General features: G+C 35.4%; 1 protein-coding gene across 7 annotated transcripts in view; it reads left to right on the forward strand.

Moving 5' to 3' along the window:
* Window positions 1–21,755, forward strand: part of irf5 (interferon regulatory factor 5) — a 67,392-nt gene that overhangs the window by 13,323 nt on the left and 32,314 nt on the right. For 2 of the 7 annotated variants that reach the window (XM_028814671.2, XM_028814674.2), the window contains exons 2-3: window positions 8,945–9,069; window positions 9,593–9,718. The exons of 1 other annotated variant lie outside the window; for it this stretch is intronic. The gene's annotated coding sequence lies outside the window, so the exon portion shown is untranslated. Of the gene's footprint in view, window positions 1–8,944; window positions 9,070–9,592; window positions 9,756–19,735; window positions 20,059–21,109; window positions 21,592–21,755 lie in introns of those variants that run through there. 4 more of the 7 variants (XM_028814681.2, XM_028814694.2, XM_051930330.1 and 1 more) reach the window with 4 other exon arrangements.

The raw sequence follows: 21,755 nt of genomic DNA on the forward strand, positions 1-21,755 counted from the left end.
TGGAGAAATGCTGGTCTCTTTTGTCATTTGCATGTTATTGCTAATTAGGAGCAATTAAAAGCCAAGAATATGGCTGTTTAAGACTAAAATAAGCAATAAGGGTTCAAAATCTTAACGAGCGAGACAACTAAAGTGAAACAGAAGTGTTACTTGAGCAATAAGTGCTTCTTATTAAGCAGTTGGTTTGGAGCAAAAACCTGCAGCCACTGCGGCCCTCCAGGACTGTGATTGAGGACCCCTGGATTAAAGCTATAGGAGTTTTTTCTTAGAATTCATGCATGAATCTTAAGCTTTGTTTTTAAACTACAGCTCACTGTTTTGGGCAAACTCAGCCAAAGTTGACCCAATGGGAATGAAGACAGCAGGATATGTTCGCAGCTGTACATACTGTAGGTTAGGGAGAAGTGTGCATTGCCAAGGGAAGCTCAACAAAGTGTCCACAATGTTGAAAAGATTCTCAATCACTGTTTCCGCTCCCTTAAAATAAACAAATGACAGGTGAAGTAAACATATTGGATAATAAAATGACATGTATAGATTTTATTAGTTAGGATATTTGACCATGTGATTACTGTATCTAATGAGTCATTTTGCTGAAAATACGCCACACTTTACTGACATTTAGAGCCATGTATCCCTGATAACTCACATTAGTACCTTATGGAACAAGACATAATTTTAGAGCTGCAGATGGGACTGTAGTGTTTAAGCAGACAGGTTGAATGGTGGGGAAAAAAAATCTGTCGCCTGTAGTCTACTAGATTTTTTAAAAATAAACCATTGCATGGTTATTATTTTCAATGAGTTTAAAATATGCAATAATTATTATAATCACCCAGCCATATCATCTAGACCAGGAGAGTCTGTCTGTATCAGTTATATCTCGTATATGAGAAGTCAAGCAAAATGACATCTTTTATTAGCTAACTAAAAAGATTATAGTATGCATGCTTTCAAGGCAACACTGACCCTTCTTCAGGCAAGATGCGGTATAACACCCTAGTGTATCAGTTATATAAATTCTTAGAGTTGTATAATTAAGTAATGCCACATTAAATTTGTGATATGACATAATGATTTTAATTAGCCTATACATTATAAAGAATTTCAGCAGCGGATGCCTCGTTTGTGAAATTTTCTGGTGTGTGTTTTTTATGTTTTTCCTCCAGAAATGTTGGTCAGACAGCATTGTACAAATAAAGCCCACATTATTTTTGATTCACAACAAATATGCCTGAGTGCATTAACAATAGATTATTGCAAACAGAGCTTAAGCACAACACAGTCATCACCACAGGATTGCTCTTTTTTTACAAGCTAGATGCAGGCTGTACTGAACTTAAAAATGGAAGAGATCGTTTACAGCAAAAAAAAAAAAAAACCCCTCACTGAGATTACACTAATGTAAGCATATTACAGAAACATGATCTCTCCCCCTAAACTCATGTTTACTGACTGCTAACATGCCTTTAATAGATAGTAGCATTGTCCGATTGAATGTTGATATTCAAAATATAATTCAGATTTACAGTAATCCCTCGCTATATCGCGCTTCGCCTTTCGCGGCTTCACTCCATCGCGGATTTTATATGTAAGCATATTTAAATATATATCGCGGATTTTTCGCTGCTTCGCGGGTTTCTGCGGACAATGGGTCTTTTAATTTCTGGTACATGCTTCCTCAGTTGGTTTGCCCAGTTGATTTCATACAAGGGACGCTATTGGCAGATGGCTGAGAAGCTACCCAGCTTACTTTTCTCTTTCTCTTGCGCTGACTTTCTCTGATCCTGACGTAGGGGGATTGAGCAGGGGGGCTGTTCGCACACATAGACGATACGGACGCTCGTCTAAAAATGCTGAAAGATTATCTTCACGTTGCTATCTTTTGTGCAGCTGCTTCCTGAAACGACATGCTGCACGGTGCTTCGCATACTTAAAAGCTCGAAGGGCACGTATTGATTTTTGCTTGCTTGTTTTTCTCTGTCTCTCTCTGTCTCTTTCTGTGCTCTTGACGGAGGGGGTGTGAGCTGCCGCCTTCAACAGCTTTGTGCCGCGGTGCTTCGCATACTTAAAAGCCAAACAGCCCTATTGATTTTCCTCTGCCTTTATGACAGTCTCTGCTCCTGACTCCTTTGAAGAGGAAGATATGTTTGCATTCTTTTAATTGTGAGACGGAACTGTCATCTCTGTCTTGTCATGGAGCACAGTTTAAACTTTTGAAAAAGAGACAAATGTTTGTTTGCAGTGTTTGAATAACGTTCCTGTCTCTCTACAACCTCCTGTGTTTCTGTGCAAATCTGTGACCCAAGCATGACAATATAAAAATAACCATATAAACATATGGTTTCTACTTCGAGGATTTTCTTATTTCGCGGGTGGCTCTGGAACGCAACCCCCGCGATGGAGGAGGGATTACTGTATTTAAAAAAAAGTCTTGTCTGAAGGCACACTACACTCATTTTGAAATTGTGTTACCCCAGACGTGCTATTCAGTGCTGCAGTATTTCAGTGATTCATTTTGGCATTTCACTTCCAGGATCAGCTCTTTTGTAATTTTGAATGGATATCTTATTATCTTCATTTGTAAAAATTACAGCCAGACTGTATCACATTGTAGTGTGTGTGTTGTTTTTCTTCTAAACTCTTCTCCTGTACCCTAAAAGTATTGTTTTGCGTCTGATTCTTCCATTCACTCTTAAACTTGAAATTCTTGTCTGTAATGTAATTTATATTTAATGCTAAGACCTTTCTTTTAAAGCAAATGAACGCTTTAAAGCCCAACTTTATAGAGCCTCAGTAAGGCCTTAAGTAAGAGTGAAAAAAAAGGTAAAAATAAAGTTAAATAGAATTGGACATACCCTTCAGTCAGAAAGAATTTATTCCAATTTTTTAACATTTTTTTAAAAATACATGGTAATGGTTTGTTCATGAAAACACTAGCTGTTTTGGTGACTTTTGGGAAATTGATTTGTTAGTGGATCCTTAAATGAGAGTGGGGACATTTTGTTGTGATTAATTTTGTTGACGATTAGTGGTTGAGAAGCTCAGTATTGTAGCTAGCATACGTTTTTGTAGACTTGAACAAAGAAAAAGACAATTAAAAAATACATGGCAGTATATATATATATATATATATATATATATATATATATATATATATATATATATATATATATATATATATATATATATATATATATATATATATATATATACTGTATAATGTATTCATTTATTTGATTTTTTTTAAGGTTGAAAAAATATTTCAATGCAAATGATGTCATGGACAAAATCTAAGGTGGGTAGAGTTGGGAAGCTCAAAGCTTGCTAATAAACATTTATTTAGATTTATCTCTATATGTTTAATGTTGTGTGTGGTGTTACAGGTGTAAAATTGAGTGACTGCTTCACTGTAGCTTACTCAGAAGACTTATTTACCTTTTGCTGTTGAAATCTGACTTGAATTTGAAGTGATTTAAAATATCAAACAGCAAACTTTTAAGGCAAGCATGGTATAAAAGAAAATTTTGTAAAGTCACAAAATATAGTATTCAGTAATTGGAATGTCAATGTGTGTTATAGATAAAACAAAATAGGAAAGAAGCATAACAAATGTTTGCTTAAGATGAACATTTTTGTGAGTGAGTGCAAGGAGGAACATACTATGTGAGCAAGCTATGCATTCCAGGAATGACACCAGTGGAGCAAAGTATTTAAAATCTTAAGAAACTTGGGATTCTGCCATGCTGTGCTAGCCAGTAAACAAGTGAACTAAGAGGACAAAGGATGGATTGCATTTTTTAAGTGCCCCTACTTGTCAGGGTTGCCTTCAAATTCCTCTCTACCCATCCCAGACAGATGGCCATGTTCTGTAAACTTTACTAGGCTACAGTTTCCACTTACCTATCAGATAGCTTTGGGATCACTATAAATCTTATTGAATATTTTTTAGGTAAGATTACACTGCTTTCTTTCCATATTATACTGCTCAAATGGCAGAATTTTAATAGTACTAGGGCTGTCAATGCTAGAACTGCTCAGACTGCTGGTAACTTTTTTTATCCTATAGGTATCTTCTAAAAAAGAATGCATGTTGTATATTTTTTCTACAATATTGTTAAGACAGGCTAGGGGCAATATTTGTGATTCTTTTCCTTGGGTAATCATAAAGCAAGTCAAAAGACCCATGTGATTTATACAAAACAGTAAAGCCAGATAGAATGAGCGATTGAAACACAAAAAAAGCAGTTATTTAAAGTAAATTGGCAAAGTAAATACATTTTTTTTACAGAAGTGAAGAGGTAGTATGTGTTCTTTGTATGCTCAGAAATTGTTACAAAAAGCATGTTCGCAGTTATTTGTTGAGGGGTTAAAGAAGAAAGCTGCAGAACTAAAAGTAAGGTGACCAGAACAATTTTTTTGATAAAATCTTCAACTATCCTGCATTTTAGACTTGATTAATTTTTCATTATACAGTACTAACATACAACTGCCTTCATAATGTATTCAGTTCCAAACATTTTTCACATAAATGATTGTCACAGCCTGACATTTTGAGGTGTCCTAGTAACCTCTCCGTCAAGTGCCATTCTTGTCTGGTGACTAAGTTTAGAAGGGTACTCAGACATAGGCTCATTCTCACTTCAGAGTAATGGACTGCACTGTGCTGCAAGTTATGTTCAGTGTCTTTGAGATGGTCTTGTACCCTTCCCCAGATCTGTGCTTCTCTATAATTATATCCATTGCTTGTTTTGAGTGCTATTTTCCCTTAAGTTTGGTTTGCTTTGTGGGAAATCTCTCCCATACTGCTTAAACTTAACAAAAGAAGGGATATTTATCATCCTTAATATAACTGAGAATAGATGATCCACCTGTTTCCTACATAGGTACAGACCATTAACAAATCAGATTGGTAAGATAATACACTATACCTGAGAAAGGTAAGCCTTCTGTTTACAAACTATATGAATATTTTTTTTAATCTTTCAATTTAGTTTTTTATATTGAGCAAATTGTTGAAAGGTTTTAAATTTGTTTCTTTTGATTTGGCGTGTAACCAAAATGATTACTTTAATAGATTGTAAGTTTACAATCTAAGTCAATAAAATGTGAAAATGGTGGTTGAATACTTTTTTAAGGCATTATATACATAGTCTAGGGTACAGCACTTTACTAGAGGAGAAGCATGCTAGATCTAAGTACAGTATGAGCTCTGTAAAAGTAAAAAAAAAAAAATGAAGCTCACAGGGAATGAGCAGGCCAGTGCCTCTGGCTAAGAAAGAACTTTTTAAAATTGTGGAGTTTGTCTTTAGAGTTCTATGAGTCTACTTTCTTTTTTTATTCTTATTGTTGGTTTGACATAAGCAAAACTTTGTAAACAGTGCATTAATAGCAGGGGTTGGATGTGTGTGCAGTGTTAACATGGATGGAAGGTACTAGTACACATTCTAATATCAGCATTATAACAGAATTTTAAAATATTTCAATATGCATAGAAATCTTAAGCTACCCAACCATAGCTCCTCTCCATCCATCGTCCCAATTAAAACCAAATTATTAAACCAACAAAGCATTTCACTTAAAGGTTCATAGATTGAGAAGGATCCTGTAAGAGCTAGATACAATGTAGCATTAATTGACTATGAAAAGAGAAATAGCTTGCTAAACTTAACAGATGTTGAAAGGTTTTATGTGCAGCCTGAAAATGAAAGCTTTTGATGCTTTGCCATATGTTTCTTTTTTATCCATCCAACCCGCTGAATCCGAACACAGGGTCACGGGGGGTCTGCTGAAGCCAATCCCAGCCAACACTGGGCACAAGGCAGGGAACCAATCCCGGGCAGGGTGCCAACCCACCGCAGGACTCACACAAACACACCCACACACCAAGCACACACTAGGGCCAATTTAGAATCGCCAATCCACCTAACCTGCATGTCTTTGGACTGTGGGAGGAAACCGGAGCGCCCGGAGGAAACCCATGCAGACACGGGGAGAACATGCAAACTCCACGCAGGGTGGACCCGGGAAGCGAACCCGGGTCTCCTAACTGCGAGGCAGCAGCGCTACCACTGCGCCACCGTTTTATTGTGATTATTATTTTTAATGAATTTGTTTAAACAACAAAACTAAATTCATTTCAACCCCCACCCAAGAGAATGAGAGGAAGGCTAACATCCACAGTAAAACTTTAAGAGTAGAAAAGAGGGAAGAGAATCATTTTCCCCAATATAAAAGCCTATTCTAAATTTTATTGATTAGATCCTTCCAGGTTTTATAAAGTTTTTGTACAGCTCTTCTAAGTGAGAATCACATTTTTTACAGTTTCAAATAGTATATAACATTAGTTACCATCCATCCATCCATTCTCTTCCACTTATCCGAGGTCGGGTCGCGGGGGCAGCACCTTGAGGAGAGATGCCCAGACTTCCCTCTCCCCGGCCACTTCTTCTAGTTCTTCCGGGGGAATCCCAAGGCGTTCCCAGGCCAGCCGAGAGACATAGCCCCTCCAGCATGTCCTGGGTCTTCCCCTGGGCCTCCTCCCGGTTAGACGTGCCTGGAACACCTCACCAGGGAGGCGTCCAGGAGGCATCCTGATCAAATGCCCGAGCCACCTCATCTGACTACTCTCGATGCGGAGGAGCAGCAGCTCTACTCTGATCCCTATTTAACATGAATATCTGTTTTGTAGAAAGCCTCTTTTATTAGCAGTACACTAGTGCTTAAACTATTGGGTTCCACTCAACATAAATCATTGTTTAATTCTGTCATTGTGTTTTGCTTCAGAAAAAAAAATAAAAATAGGAGTCTATACCAGAGGACATTTGTTGTGTACATGCATGGGAAGTTCTTATCTCTTTGACTTTGTCAAACCCTGTGATTGGCCAGATGACAGTTCTATGAGGTGTGACAGAAAGTTAATAGCTGCTTAATTTAGCATACATTGTTATGTTCTAGTTGTAGTTTTACATTTAGTCTTATTGTCTCTGTTTTGTTTCTTCAAAAGATCCATGTTTCTCCCTTTACATGAAATAGCAGGTGCTGGTATCTTAATACCCACTTGAGATGAGAAAAGACAATTTAAAAAAATATATATTAACTCAAATATTTGTTGTTTTATCTCTGTATTTCACCTTTGACTTTTTAAGTTCAGTATATGTAGTTGAATGTGCGTTTGTTTGTCCAATATGCAATTAATGCTGCTGAACGTATCTCCTCCAAAGTTGCATAGATTACACTTTTGTACAGGAGAAGATCATACACCGTGTTTGATCCTGATGTTTTCCCTGGGGAAATTTATTTAGTGACCTCCATGGCACCTTATTCCTCCCTGGACAGTGCAGGGTAACCCTGCTGCATAACCTCCTTTTGATTGTTCTCCTAATTACAGAATTCCTTTCTGTTTTGCTTAATTAACAATATTCTTCCCAACTATCTTTTTGTACTTCTAATGTAATTGTTCCTGTAATGAGCTGTTAAGACCTAGTGTTTTTCTCATTTTCATAGTTATCCACAGGTTAGATTTCTGATCATTTTTTGGTATGAATTATCCAGTATTTTATGTAGTACAAATTTAAATCTGGCTCAGTGCTTCTCATATGTTCCAGATTTTTTAACTTTATTTCTTAATGGTTTTGTTGCATCTATTTTTGAAATTAGATTTAAAAGTTTTACTTTTTTGCTATTTCCATTAAACTTGTATCATGATTGCCTTTCACTCTTTTAGCTATACTGTATTTCTTGAAAGCAGCTTCTACTTTTTATTTCTTTGCACTCTGCTTATATGTAAACACACATGCACTTATAGGTTTTAATCATTTTAAAGCATTAATTGCATTAATTTTGTGCTCTTAAAATATACATTTGCTCTATTTATACGGGTGTATTTTTTTTCCTCATTGTATCAGATCGACATTCCTAATTCTTCTGTGTTTTTCCATCCATCCATTTTCTGTCATTCTTCCATTTCCAAGTTGCAGGTGCAGCAGTCTAAGCAAAAATGCCCAGATGTCTCTTTTTCCCTGCCATCTCCTCTAGCTCCGGCAGGGGTATACAGAGATATATGGAGATATACAGTATATTCTCTCTAGTTTGTCATACTTAAAACACCTCCTCTGGGAGGCATGCATCAGGCATTCTAATCAGATGCCCTAACCACCTCAATTGGCTTCTTTCAATTCATAGGAGCAGTCACACTACTTTGAGCTCCACTTGAATGTCTCTACCACTATCTCTAAGGCTGAACCCAGACATCCTGCTAAAGAAACTGATTTCTGCCAATTGTATCTATGATCTAGTTATAGTTCTTTCGATTACTACCTAAAGCTTGTGACCATAGGTGAGGGTAGGAATGTGAGTCAACTGGTAAATTGCGAGCTTAACCTTTTGGCTCAGCTCTTTCTTCATCATGATTGACCGGTACCGAGTTTAGCCCCACCCCAGGTGTTTGGTTCCAAAACCCGTGGTGTGTCTTGAGGTGAGATTGACTATATTAGCTGGTACCTCTCTACTTATCACACTAGCTTGGGATATTTTTGAGGTGTCAAATTCCATGTTTGTAGGTTCTGCTTTGGTAGCCTGGGATCGGTTTGCCCAGGTACTTGCCTTTGACCTCTGCCCAAGCCACATAGCACCAGAACTTTGTGGCTCCTCCTGCAGGAGCTAGACTCACCACTGACTGTGTTTTTCAATGTTTAAAAATACTACTGTCTTATCTAATTTGAACTGTTGGACCTGGCCTGCTGTAAACTCTCTATCCAATCCCCTTTTCTTAGTTCTTTTGTTTAAACAATTCAGAAATGGCATGTGTGAACAGATTGGAAATAGTGACCAAAGACCTAAGAGAACTCCAAGTAGCCTTATGTTCACATTATTGCACTTAAATCTGCTAATGGGATCCATACATCCCTGAATACATGTCTGAACTCCTTTAATTCCATTTTAGGGACACAAAGAAAGATGACCTCTTATTGGTAGTATTGTATTAAAGTCCAAAAGTGACTTGAGCATTACTGGACCTTTTGGCTTGAATTTTCCTTCTGGGATTCCTCCACCAGTTATATGAATTGGGTAAGTAGTTGTTTTTTCCTTATTGTATTTTGTCAGTTCTTTATTTCTTGATTTTTTTTATTGATTGGAATATGCAAATGCAACTGTTGTTTTCCCATTTAAATTTCACGTCATATTTTTTATTCGTAGTTTATAATTTTGTTAATTGAAAAACTTTGTTTCACATTTACTTATAGGGAACATGTTGCAATGACAACTTATATAACTTTTCTGAGATCTGTTGTGTCAGTTAATTCACTATACACATTTCGTGTGTTATGAATTCTTTTGATTTAATTGTGAAACTTTTGGATTGTTTTCCTATTATTCCCATGAAGGTTTTGTTGAGTTGTTAACACAAGTATCATTATCCAAAACCACAGATGGGTACATTAAGGAAACGTCCTTTTTATATAGCGTCCAAGTACTTTTGTTGAGAAAGATCCCTTTTTTTTTTTTTTTTTTTTTTAACCATTTATTGATTTCTGTCATATAAATGTGACAATAATATAGTTATCCAGCTCTTTTCATTTTTGTTTGTTAGTCTATCAGCTTTGCAAATTTGGGCTAGAGAAGTGCACAGAAAATGGAAGAGGATGAGTGAGAAACCGCATTCATCACAGAAACTGATCAATATGAGCAATGCCATGAGGACTCCAAGCTACTAAAAGTGAATATTTAATGCTATCTTCCCTGATATATCGAGTGTACGTATATTGATGATATTGCAGCTTTTCTCTAGGACTTATAAAGAGCACATGCAGCAAGTGAGATGTTTTGTTGTCCTCCAGTTAGAGTAACTTTATTTGTCAAGAGTGAAAACTTCAATTCCTTCAATTGCTCAAAATTGGTTAAACTGCAAGGTTTGTAGTTTTTGACAAAAATATTGAAAATTTACATTATTAATATAAGACACAAAAAGTATTCAGAATAAAGATGCAGAGGGGCTCAGTGTTGCTTGTTCACATATGCTGATATGCGTGGTGCAGATTTCCTAATTTTAATCTTGATAGTGTGGTCCTGAATAGTTGTATTTGAATTTGCTGCACCTCAGCTTTTGTAGTTAGAAATTCTATCTTTTTTTTGTAGAAATACAATCATATTAACAGTGACCACACTTTTCCCAGGCTAAATGTCCTTTCAGAGGATGAAATTGTGACACTATCTACGCACCCAATGTGAATAATAGGGACTTAATCCAAAACGTATTTGTATCCATTCCCAAAGTGAACACTCATAAAATTATAATGGCTAGCGACTTTAACTGTGTTTTAAATCCAGACCTAGATAGGTCTCCTGCCACAGGGACGATGACATCTAACACTGCAAAAGCAATTACATAGTTTGCAACTGATCACAACTTATCAGACCCCTGGAGATTTCTAAATCCAAACTCAAGAGCATAGTCCTTCTACTCACCAGTACATCACTGTTACTCAAGAACTGATAATTTCTTAATAGATAACAATTTTTTGGCCACGATTAAATCTTCTAAGTATGATGCTATTGTTATCTCTCACCACTCCCCTTTGATCATGGAGCTAAAATCATTATGCCCCACATACTCATCTCGCAGCTGGTGTCTTAACACACTTCATTTTGGATACATTACAGATACCACAACTACATGCTGTCAGTACAGAGGAAGTGGATAAACCTGTGGCACTATCAGAAGTACTATAAACTCAGAGTGGGAAATCAGCAGGCCCTGATTGCTTCCCTGCCGAATTTTATAACAAATTCTCAATTAAGTTAGCTCCCCTTTTATTAGCAACATTTACAGAAGCTAGAGACAATAACATTTTACCTCAAACTTTTCGCCAAGCATTAATAACCATCTTTCCTAAGCAAAATAAGGACTTATTACAATGTGCATCATACAGACCAATCTCACTTCTGAATAATGATGTTAAGATACTCTCCAAAGCCCTTGCTAGAAGGATTGAGAAAGTGCTTCCTTCAGTAATATCACAAGACCAAACTGGATTTATTAAAGGCAGACACTTGGCTTCCAATCATTGACGCCTGTTTAATGTAATGATGATATCATCGTTGGATGCAGAAAAAGCTTTTGATATGGTTGAATGGAACTACCTTTTCATTATATTGGAGAAATGTGGGTTTGGCCCAAACTATTGTATACCAGTCCAGAAGCTTCAGTTTGTATAACAACATTTTTTCAGACTACTTCAACTTAGAACGTGGTACTAGACAATGATGCCCGTTGTCACCACTGCTTTTTGCAATTACCATTGAGCCACTGGCAGTTCACTGTCAAAATGACTATGAGATAAAGGGGATTATCAGAGAAAGACTTGAATAGAAAATATCACTGTATGCAGATGATATGGTACTATATATTAGATCCACAAAATATTGTGCCTGCAGTCCTAACAGCACTAGCAGAATTTCAAAAGATATCTCGACTCAATTAATTTTAATAAAAGTGTGCTTTTTCCAGTGAACTCTGTAGCACACAATATTAGATTGGCTACCTTCCCTTTTATCATCTTGATCAGTTTTAATACGTAGAGGTAAACATCACAAGTGAACATAATGCACTTTTTTACAAAATTTCGCTGTCTTCATGGAAAAACTTAAATAAGACGTACATAGATGGTCTACCCTCCATATCACTTTAGCAGGGAGAATTAACACTGAGAAGATGAATATTCTTCCAAAGCTTCTTTTTCTATTTCAAAGCATCCCCATATACATTGAATTTACTTTCTTAAAGAATGATTCGTTAGTCATAACCTCATTTATTTGGAATTCAAAACATCCACGTATCCAAAGAATGATACTACAACGACCTAAAACAGAAGGTGTCATTGCTCCACCTAACTTTCAATTTTAGTACTAGGTGGGAAATAATACATACTATAAAAACCTGGACATTGCCACAATTAGATGAACACAAACAGGCTTGGTCCGCAATAGAAATGAAATCCTGCAGTACTTCTTTATATTCCTTGCTTTGTGCCCCAGTAAATGCAAGCAATCATCAACATACTAACAACCGAATTGTGCTTCATTTTTTCAGAATATGGAAACAAACAATGTAGGAAGTTATAGAAGCTTCTATTTGTTGCACCTCAGCACTATAACCACCTTTTTCCACCCTCTCAAACGTATGCAGTTTTTAAAGTCTGAAAAACATTCGGGATTAAATCACTTAGAGATCTGTGCATAGACAATGTCTTCACATCCTACAAACAATTACACTCCAAATTTAACTTTCCAGCAACACATTACTTTCAATACCTCTAAATTATAAATTTTGCTAAACAAAACCTGCCCAATTTTCCTCACCTCTCACTTACCTGTATTCTGGAAAAAATATCAGTCTTGAGGACTCGGACAGTATTTCTGTAATATACAAAAACATTTTAAAGTCCCTCCCTTTTAAAGATTTCAGAGTACAGTGGGAAATGATCTCTCCCTCAACATTTCAGAAAAGGAGTGGAAGGCAGCAATGCATAGAATTCACTCTAGTTCCATATTAGCAAAGCATACTATTATTCAACTCAAAATTATATATCGAGCACATCTGTCTTGTTTAAAATTGTCCACAATATTTCCAGGGCAAGATCCAACCTGCGAATGTTGTAATCAAGTTCCTGCCTCATTGGGCCATATGTTTTGGATGTGCACCAAATTAACATCATTTTGGACCAAAATCTGTAAATGCCTTTCAGACAGCCTTGGAGTCACAATCTCTCCTAATCCACTAACAACTTTGTTTGATGTACTTCCAGATTGGTTTAAGGTGGAGAAGGACAAACTGTAATTGCCTTTACTTCACTGTTAGCACGTAGACTTATCTTGCTCAACTAGAAGAATCCTAACTTACTTCTTTTAAGTCAGCGGGTAACTGATGTCATATGTTATTTGAAATTGGAAAAAATCAAATTCTCACTTAGAGGATCTTTGCAAAACTTTTTAAAAACCTGGCAGGATCTAATTAATAACATTTTAGAATACATATTTGAATTGAGGAAGCAGATTCTCTTCCCTTTTTTAAATTCTATTCTATTTATTTATTTTAGTTTTACTCTGTTGGCCAACTCTCTTTCTCATGGCTGGGGGTTGATTTGATTCGAATCTAGTTTTGTAAAATTTGACTTGCTTGTATGGAATGTTGATTTTAATAAATTCAATTAAGTGTTTAATAAAAAAAAAATTGTGACAAGAGTTCAAAATAATTTACTACCACATGCAGCTTTGACACCTGTATTTCTAAGATTTTACATATAACTGTTAGTTTATTTTTAGGTTGGATTGTTCACAGCTGAAGTCATTTATTTTTAAAAGATAAATATAAAATAAGCTGACGCATGCATAGTGAAAATACAGTCTAATTCAAACAAGGTCGTGTTTGGATATTAGGCTAGTACATAAACATTTTGAATGCTTTAATTTGAATAGCAACTGCTGTGTGCAATATAGCCTTATGTTTGTAACATGCATTGTCAGCCAGTCAATCAGTCATTTTCCAACCCGCTATATCCTAACACAGGGTCATGGGAGTCTGCTGGAGCCAATCCCAGCCAACACAGGACGCAAGGCAGGAACAAATCCCGGCCAGGGCGCCAGCCCACCACGGGGCACACACACCCACACACCAAGCACACACTAGGGACAATTTAGGATCGCCAATGCACCTAACCTGCATGTCTTTGGACTGTGGGAGGAAACCCACGCAGACATGGGGAGAACATGCAAACTCCACGCAGGGAGGACCCGGGAAGCGAACCCAGGTCTCTTTACTGGGAGGCAGCAGCGCTACCACTGCGCCACTGTGCTGCCCAACATGCATTGTATTTTGGAAATTTAAACTTACCAATAGCAATGTGTGATCAATGTGTGATCTACGTCCAAAAAAAAAGCCCAGTCCTGTCCATTTGTTCAGCTCCAATGCTCGGATCATGTCATCCATTTTCAGTAGTCATGTTAATATGACACAATTCATTCAAGCCCATGACAAGAGAAGTCTCCTTTAGCCCCTGCTGCAATTATTTCCCCCATGTGATTGTCTGAGAAGTAAGAGTCTGAATGTGTCTGTTTCTCAGGCTTCCATTATAGTAAATATTGTGAATAGTGAGACTAAGTGTATGTACAATATGGCTGTGTGGTCCGGCTTGACCATTAAGTCAACATTTGTGGAAAGAATAAAGTGTTACTTATTTCATTCATAGCCCTGTCACAACATTCTGTATAGGGCCCTGGTATACACATTTGACATGCAGCTCAGTATCTTGTTTATTGGGTCCAGGGTTTCAATCAGCTTTCTGAAGCCTTCTTAGAACTCTTTGGTCTAAATTGGATTATATTTTTTGGTGTGCAATTGACAATTGCACATTGTATCCCTCCAGTTTTTGCTCTTTCTGTAGTACAAAGTGCCAGCAGAAAATGTTTTGATTGACAGCAATGTGTAGGAATTTGATGTGTTGACCTGAGCTCTAGCACTGACATGTACTGTACTTTCTTGTAACTTTTCTGTATTCACACACATGAGCAGTTTTCAGGTATTTAAAAAGGTTGGCCACCAAAGCACAGTGACATAATTTGCAAAGTATTATTTATTGGATAAAGTCAGATACTCTGAAACCAAAACAAACCAATTCCAAATAACCGATGACTCTCCCTTTTTTGAAACCAAATCTGTGTTGTGCTCTACCTCTACCTAGTTCTTTTTGTTTTTTTTCCTTGGTTATCCTCAGTGTGTTTTACTTTGAACCTGGTCTTGCAAATAAAATTTGTCTGATACTGATACTAATATCCATATTTCATCCAATGTCTGTACTCTTTTGCCCATTTTAATCTTTTATTTTTATTTGCCACTTTTGGATTTGGCTTTTTCTTTAAAACTCTGCCACTCAAGCCAACATTTCCTGTGTCTGCTTGTTGCAGATGACCTTGATATTTGGCATAAATTTAAGGAAGAAGTTAACTGAGGACCTTTAAGTTGTTTGTTTTTTTAAGCTGCAAACTCTGTTGAACCTTTCCTTTTATGCAGTTGTTCATCTGAGCCCTACCGTTCTTTTTCTATTCTGGGTTAGATTCCGTTTGCAGTTTCCTCTCAAGATAGTAATAGACACCCTTGTATGAGATCTTGTGTTTATTGGCAGGCAATGATATAGAATAACCATCATTCTGCGCAGGAAAAAATAAAATAAAATGAACATGTTTCTTGAGAGCCGTTTTATTTTGGCCATTTTTTAACTGAACTTTAGGAATGCTAGTATCTTGCAACCCAAGTGAACAGAATAACAGGTTTGAGTGGTGCTAAAACAATTGCAAAGGTTTCTCTAATAATCAAATAGAATTTAAAGTCATTTGTGAATAATAATGAATCACTTTGAGGAGTAATACCCATTAGCAACACTAGCAACGTCTTGGCTATATTTTTAAATCAATTTAAGGTATCTTTATATAAAGGCATCAATTTCGATCAAACATGAGAAAATATATAATTTAGGTATATAGAGATGTATATTAATTTTTTATTGAATTTAGAGGAATTACTTAAGTATCAACTTTTGATGGTCTTGAAGTGGTTATTTGTCTTTCACAGTTTCTGGGCTTATCCTAGCACTGGTAACATGGGAAAATTAATATTGTGGCACAGTGTCATACCAGTATTCACTGTATTGCTGGCAGATAAATGTAACAGTACCTTTCAGCAAAGTGCATTTTATAACTGTTGGACTTTCCTTTGTTTTTTATGAAACTTTCAATTAAAAATATGTATAATTTACATTTCAATTATTCAAATTCCAGCAAAATTCAAATTGTGTATGTCCAGTTAAAAGTAGATTTACAGATATGATCCTTTACATTCTCATTAGATAAAGTATAGTTTTTGCCTACAACAATATTTATGATGTTGGCTAACAAAATAAAATATTTACTATTTAGTATCTGTTGCATTTTACAGAAAGGATAGTGTAGATTAGCCAGTTCTTTAGACTATTACACATTTTGTGTTAAATTCTAGCCCTGTGTAATCAGTTTTTATTTTGAGTTAAAGCATTTCTAGTCTAGATGGTGTAGTTTGGCCAAGTCAAATATTAAAATAAATGTAAAGATTTGAGAGATTTGTCTAAACTTCAAAGTTGGCATTAACTGCAGCTGTGTGGATACGTTTGAAATAACCAAGATTGCCTTTGATTATAGTTTTGTGTTGTGTAATAACTGACTTGAAAATTTCACTTCCCTTTTTTTGAGCATTTTTTAGGGGTTCTTAAATATGTAACTGAAGTTTTGATTTAGAAAACTGAAGTATTTACTTCTGCCAACCTAATGTAGTCATAGAATTACTATTTTGTATTTCCTTTAGTAAAAATATAAATATTCAAGTAATACTTAAATTTGAATTGATTAGTTAAAGACAATGACACACTTATTGACATGCAGTATAAAAGGGGATCTTTAATGATAAGAAGTCAGTTTTATTAATTATAATTTACAGCATGTTCAAAAATATTTCATATTACTATTCAAGGGTTTGCAAAATGTTTACTCACACCGTTTTCTTAAATATGTCCCTCCAAACCCTGTAAAGGAATAATCTACCCCAAAATGATTTTTTATATGTTACTTATCCTGTGTGATTTGTAGTGATGGGTGAGAAAAATATTTCATGTCCCGTTTTTCATGGACAGTAAATATAAAGTTTATGAATGGTGCTCTATGGTGAAAAACCCTGGAGGACAGAAAACAATATTAAAAATGTTCAAAAAAAATCTCATGTTATTCACATTGCATAATCTACATGTCAGTTATCCATTTGTGTGCTCACAACATGTGACACACATGCATGCAAAAGTATTCACCTCTCCATCTCATTTATTGGTCAAGAGTCCTATCTTAAATTCAGAAGCTTAGTCCAATTGCATTTCCTGTTTATGCTTGGCTTTTTATAGTAGCATGTATTTAACAATATTTTACCACAAATGCATGCATTTTGCATGTTGTGAGCATGGGTAACTAATATATAAATAATCATTTTTGAATGAAGTATTCCATTAAGTTATGCTAAGTATTCTTATGAAGTGTAATGGAATTCCGGTAATGGGTAAATGTAAGAATCTTAAAACCCCTATGCTTATAGTGTAAATATTACTTTTGTAAAATTAGCTTGCAAGTTAAAGAACAGGCAAATCTGAATAGTAGGACATTGATTCCCTGTTTGAAACAGTCTACCAAAAAGGAAACAGGACTCTGAGTTAGGAAACTGTAGATTTTATTAGTGTTTTCAAAAATAAAGGGTAGAATAATACCCTAAGTCGGTATCCATCAGTATATAGTCTTGTACTACATTTCCTGTTATTTTTAATGTTGTTTGTAACATCTCTCTAATGGTATCTAAAATGATCTCTCTCTCCATTAGTTAAAATTAGGGCAGAAATATATGATGAATAAAAATTTGTTGAGAACTAATACTGTGTTATTCTTATACTGTACATTTTTTAAATGCAGGACTGATCCTTTTTAAGCTTGCTTCCATCTAAAGGGACTCGCCCAGGTCTCAACCACTCCTACACAGAGAGTATCTTAATTCCACCCAGTTGCAGCCACAGCACAGGGTTGGGGTTTGTGGGCTGGGATTTAGGAAGGGACAGATGGTGGGGGGATTCCATGAACCAATAAGCAGATAAAATGCATGGTGTTACAACACTTTGAATTTAAGGTCAATTCTCACTCTTTAAGAGGAAATGAGGATTATTAAAAGGAAAGAGTGCTGCTGATAGAAAGAATATTAGTGATGTAACTGTGTTTTAATAAATAGTGAGTGAAAGCATGTTTTGCAGGAATATATGGTAACCAGGCACTAACTACATTAAATTAATCTGAACTAAGTTGTGCACATACAAATTATGTGAGTGTGAAATAGATCTTCATCGTCTTTTGTAACTCTTTTGTCCAATTTGCATATACCATTTATTTTTACATTTATTTGTTTAGCAGACACTATTATCCAAAGTGACTTATTAAAGTGGTCAACATAATTAAATATACCAGGTGTAGTGAAAAATTTAGAACTCCATGAATTACAAGGGACTCTGAATTTCATAGAACTCCGAGTTCATCAGTATTGGGCACAAAATGGGGAATGGTCGTAAATGAGTTGCCAGTTCATTTCAAAGCATTTGTTCTTACTGTTCAACTCTCCCTGACACTGGACAAATTGAGATTTGTAAATTAGAAATAGCCAACTGATATGCAACGTACTTTTATGTACAAACTTGGTAGAGAGAGAGAATTCTGAGACACAGATCATCTATTTTCTGTGAAAGATTTAAGAAAATACTGCATAATCTTAGTTTTCATCCTGCAAAATATTACATTTTCATCTAATTCAATATAATAACTGGTGTTTACCTTCAAGAACACCTAGACTACTGCTATTTTTAAAACATTAGAAAAGGTTTGATAAAAACAGGCCATCCAGCCCAAAAAAGCTCTCCAATTCTTACCACCTAATTTCTCCAAAATAACATCAAGTTCAGTTTTCAATGTTACTAACGTCTCACTCTCTACCTCATAAGTTTGTAATTTTTCCCATGTGTCTGTGGTTTGCTGTGTGAAGAAATACTTTTCAAAATTTGTGCAGAATTTGCCCATAATATTTTCCATCTCTGTCCCCATTTTCTTGTTGAACTCCTTTTAAAGTAACAGCCTTTCATAATTTAAAAAACTTAGCATATCACTTGTTGATGAAATCTCTGTTTCTTTAAATTGAAAAGGGTAATCTTCTTTAATCTTTCCTTATGGGTCATATGCTGCAGTTCTGGAATCAGCCTAGTTACTTTTCTCTTGACTTTTTTCAGTTCTACTGTCTTTTTTGTAGCCCAGAGACCAAAACTGAACACATTACTCAAAGTTGAGGCCTCATTAGTGTGTGAGCTTAAAGGAATACTCCACCAAAACAACATTTTTATATGTTATCTACACCTTGTGGCATTGTAGTAATGGTCAAGTAAAAAAAAATGGAGAGAAAAAAGTTTCTCAAGTTGCATCACATAATCCATGTTTGTTATCCAGTTGTATACTCCAAATGTGCAAAACATATGCTTTTTTTTTTTTTTTTTTTGCTAAAATATTGTCAAAAATATACTACTGGAAAAATTAGTGTACATAATAAACAGGAACGTAAAGCCTCATGGGATAGGCATTTTGAACTGAAAACAAGACTTTTAACTTGTGAATGAGAGAGGGAAAGGTGAGAGGGTAGAAAATACATTGTTTTATAAATGGCAATTTTTGCCTCAATAACTAAAATCCAGGGAGATTTTGCAAAATAGAAAATAACATTTTACCTGTGAGCATCTTAGACTGATTAATAGCAGAAATTATTAAAATGAATAAGTGTTCATTTTCCTTTGCTTTAGTAACAAATTGTCAAACAATAAGCAAGTTGTACATTCAGTCAAAAGAAGACGTTTTATGTAAATCAATTTTACTTAAACTGTTTTAGACTGAGGACAAATTTGCTAAACTTAAAGTACAGTGGATAATGAACAGCTAATAGTTCTAATAGTCGCTTGTTAGCATAATTCCACTTTACAATTACTACTTTTAGTTTAGTAAAGTTGTTAATTTGAAAAATACTAAAATTCTAATCTAATTTTGCTGGCTTTGCATTTCAAAGAACCAGATTCCAGCCAGTCATCCATAACAGTCCCATGGCCATGAAGATATCATAACAGCAGATTACCTTTGAGCATCAGCACAGCTACAGTAAAGTGGTGCACATTTCCACCTGAACTTATTTCAAGGATTGTAATGGCCGGAGCTGAGCCTGCTAGGCTGACATCAAGGCAAAGTTAAGAGAAATACTTGTGCAGTGACTGATAAAGATTTAACTGGAGAGGTTACTGGATGAGAAAAAATGTTCCATGAAAAGAAGTGAGAGTCCAATCAAAACAATTTAAAAGGAGCAGAGCAAGAGGGGACGGTGCTAATGAAAAAAGCTGTTACTGAAGAGTAGGGCTGCCAATAACGGTTTGTGATATTTGCAAAAAATGATATCTCTGTATTTTCTGGGACTTTGACAATAATGATAATTAGACAATATTTTATATCCTTTAAAAAAGTGTTTGTAAAAGTCTTATTGATCTAGCTTGGTCTTGATAATAGGATATTAATTGTAGCTTACTAATGAAGTTAATGGAAACAATGGTTAAGTATAACATGTCTTATTTTTTTTTACTTAAAACTGAAGTAAAGTAACACAAAAACATTAAAATCACCAGTCAAAAGTATTACTGAGATCAAACAGTGCAACTATGAGTAAACAATTTCAAAGTGGCCTACAGGATTTACACAAAGAATTACTCCAAGTCCAAGAAACTTATTATAATGAGAGCATTTTAAACAGTCACTTACCCTTAATGTAAAGAAGATACAAATCCAGATGGAATAAAATACTAATCATAATGTTCATGCCCTGTATTTTCATACAGTCTTGATAAACACAAGGCATCTGGCTTCAGAGCATCATGGTTGCATATAACAACATTTTCTCCAGTGCTGAAAGTCCTCTCAGAAGGGCTATTTGAGGCAATGATGCACAGGTGCTTTTTTGCAAGCTTTCTCAAAATAGTACTACTTGTATTTTCTACCACTCAAGTGGATTTATATCCCTGTCCACCTCAGGTATCATCAAGTAATTCTTGATCTCTTTTTCAATGGCAGTGTGCAGAGACTTGCCTTCTCTGAATTCCTGTGTTTCTTTTTTCTCTTTTTCTGTAACGGCAAACGATTTCAAACATAGTTTACAGATTGCCCTCTTTTAAACTATGTCAGTCTTCGGAAAGCCAGACCACTTCCACGATGATCCACTTTCTACAATTAAAATTTAGTGACATAGATTGAGAGGCTGTTTATCCCCTGGTGATGTTTACTCACTATGTTGTCGTAGACGATACATATTGCACACTCCTGATACCAAACACAGGATCTTTGAGGCTGTAGATTGTTGTTCAAGCCCCTCCACAATTAGTGACCATTTATTTTACTTTATTGGTGCTGTTACTAAGGGAATATACTTCTGCTTTAATTTTAATTGACTTTTTGTTAAGATTCAGAATTCTCAGTAGTTTTGTTTTTTCCTCTGTTTCCTTAGTTTTCTTTGTTACCAACTTTAAGTTCAGTATACCTAGTGTAGAAATGCTATGAGTGTTTGTGCTTATTATAAATGTGGATGTCATTTTTTTTTCTTTTAGCTGTGTAACAATGTCTTATGTTTTAACTTTCTTGTTACAAACACGTTTTCCTAGGAAAAGTCAACCCGATGTTATATTGCCATTAGCGATAAATGTCTTCTGTACAAGAACCTTTTTTCCTGTAAAGCAGAAATACATACAGGGGTTTGTATACTGCTTTCTAACTTGTTTGTCTCAACAGAAAGCAAACTAACTCAAAGTTTTTTGTCCAGTCCGAAAGTATTATCCTGATTTTTTTTTTTTTTTTATATAAACAATGAAAAAATTCACTAGAAGCCTTCCCCTCTTAAGCAAAGTTCAGATGAGCCTGGTGAGTGAAACTAAACTTTTAATTAGCAATATTGTGACACAATGTACCAAGCAGCAGCATCTGCTTAATAGAAACTGCCTGTGATTTTAAATGCGTGTAGCACCTGATAAACTAACAATATAAATGAAAACCGGGGGAAAATGTATTTTTGGCAATATATACTA

This window comes from Erpetoichthys calabaricus, chromosome 1 (genome assembly GCF_900747795.2).
Source record: "Erpetoichthys calabaricus chromosome 1, fErpCal1.3, whole genome shotgun sequence".
Classification (NCBI taxonomy): domain Eukaryota; kingdom Metazoa; phylum Chordata; class Cladistia; order Polypteriformes; family Polypteridae; genus Erpetoichthys; species Erpetoichthys calabaricus.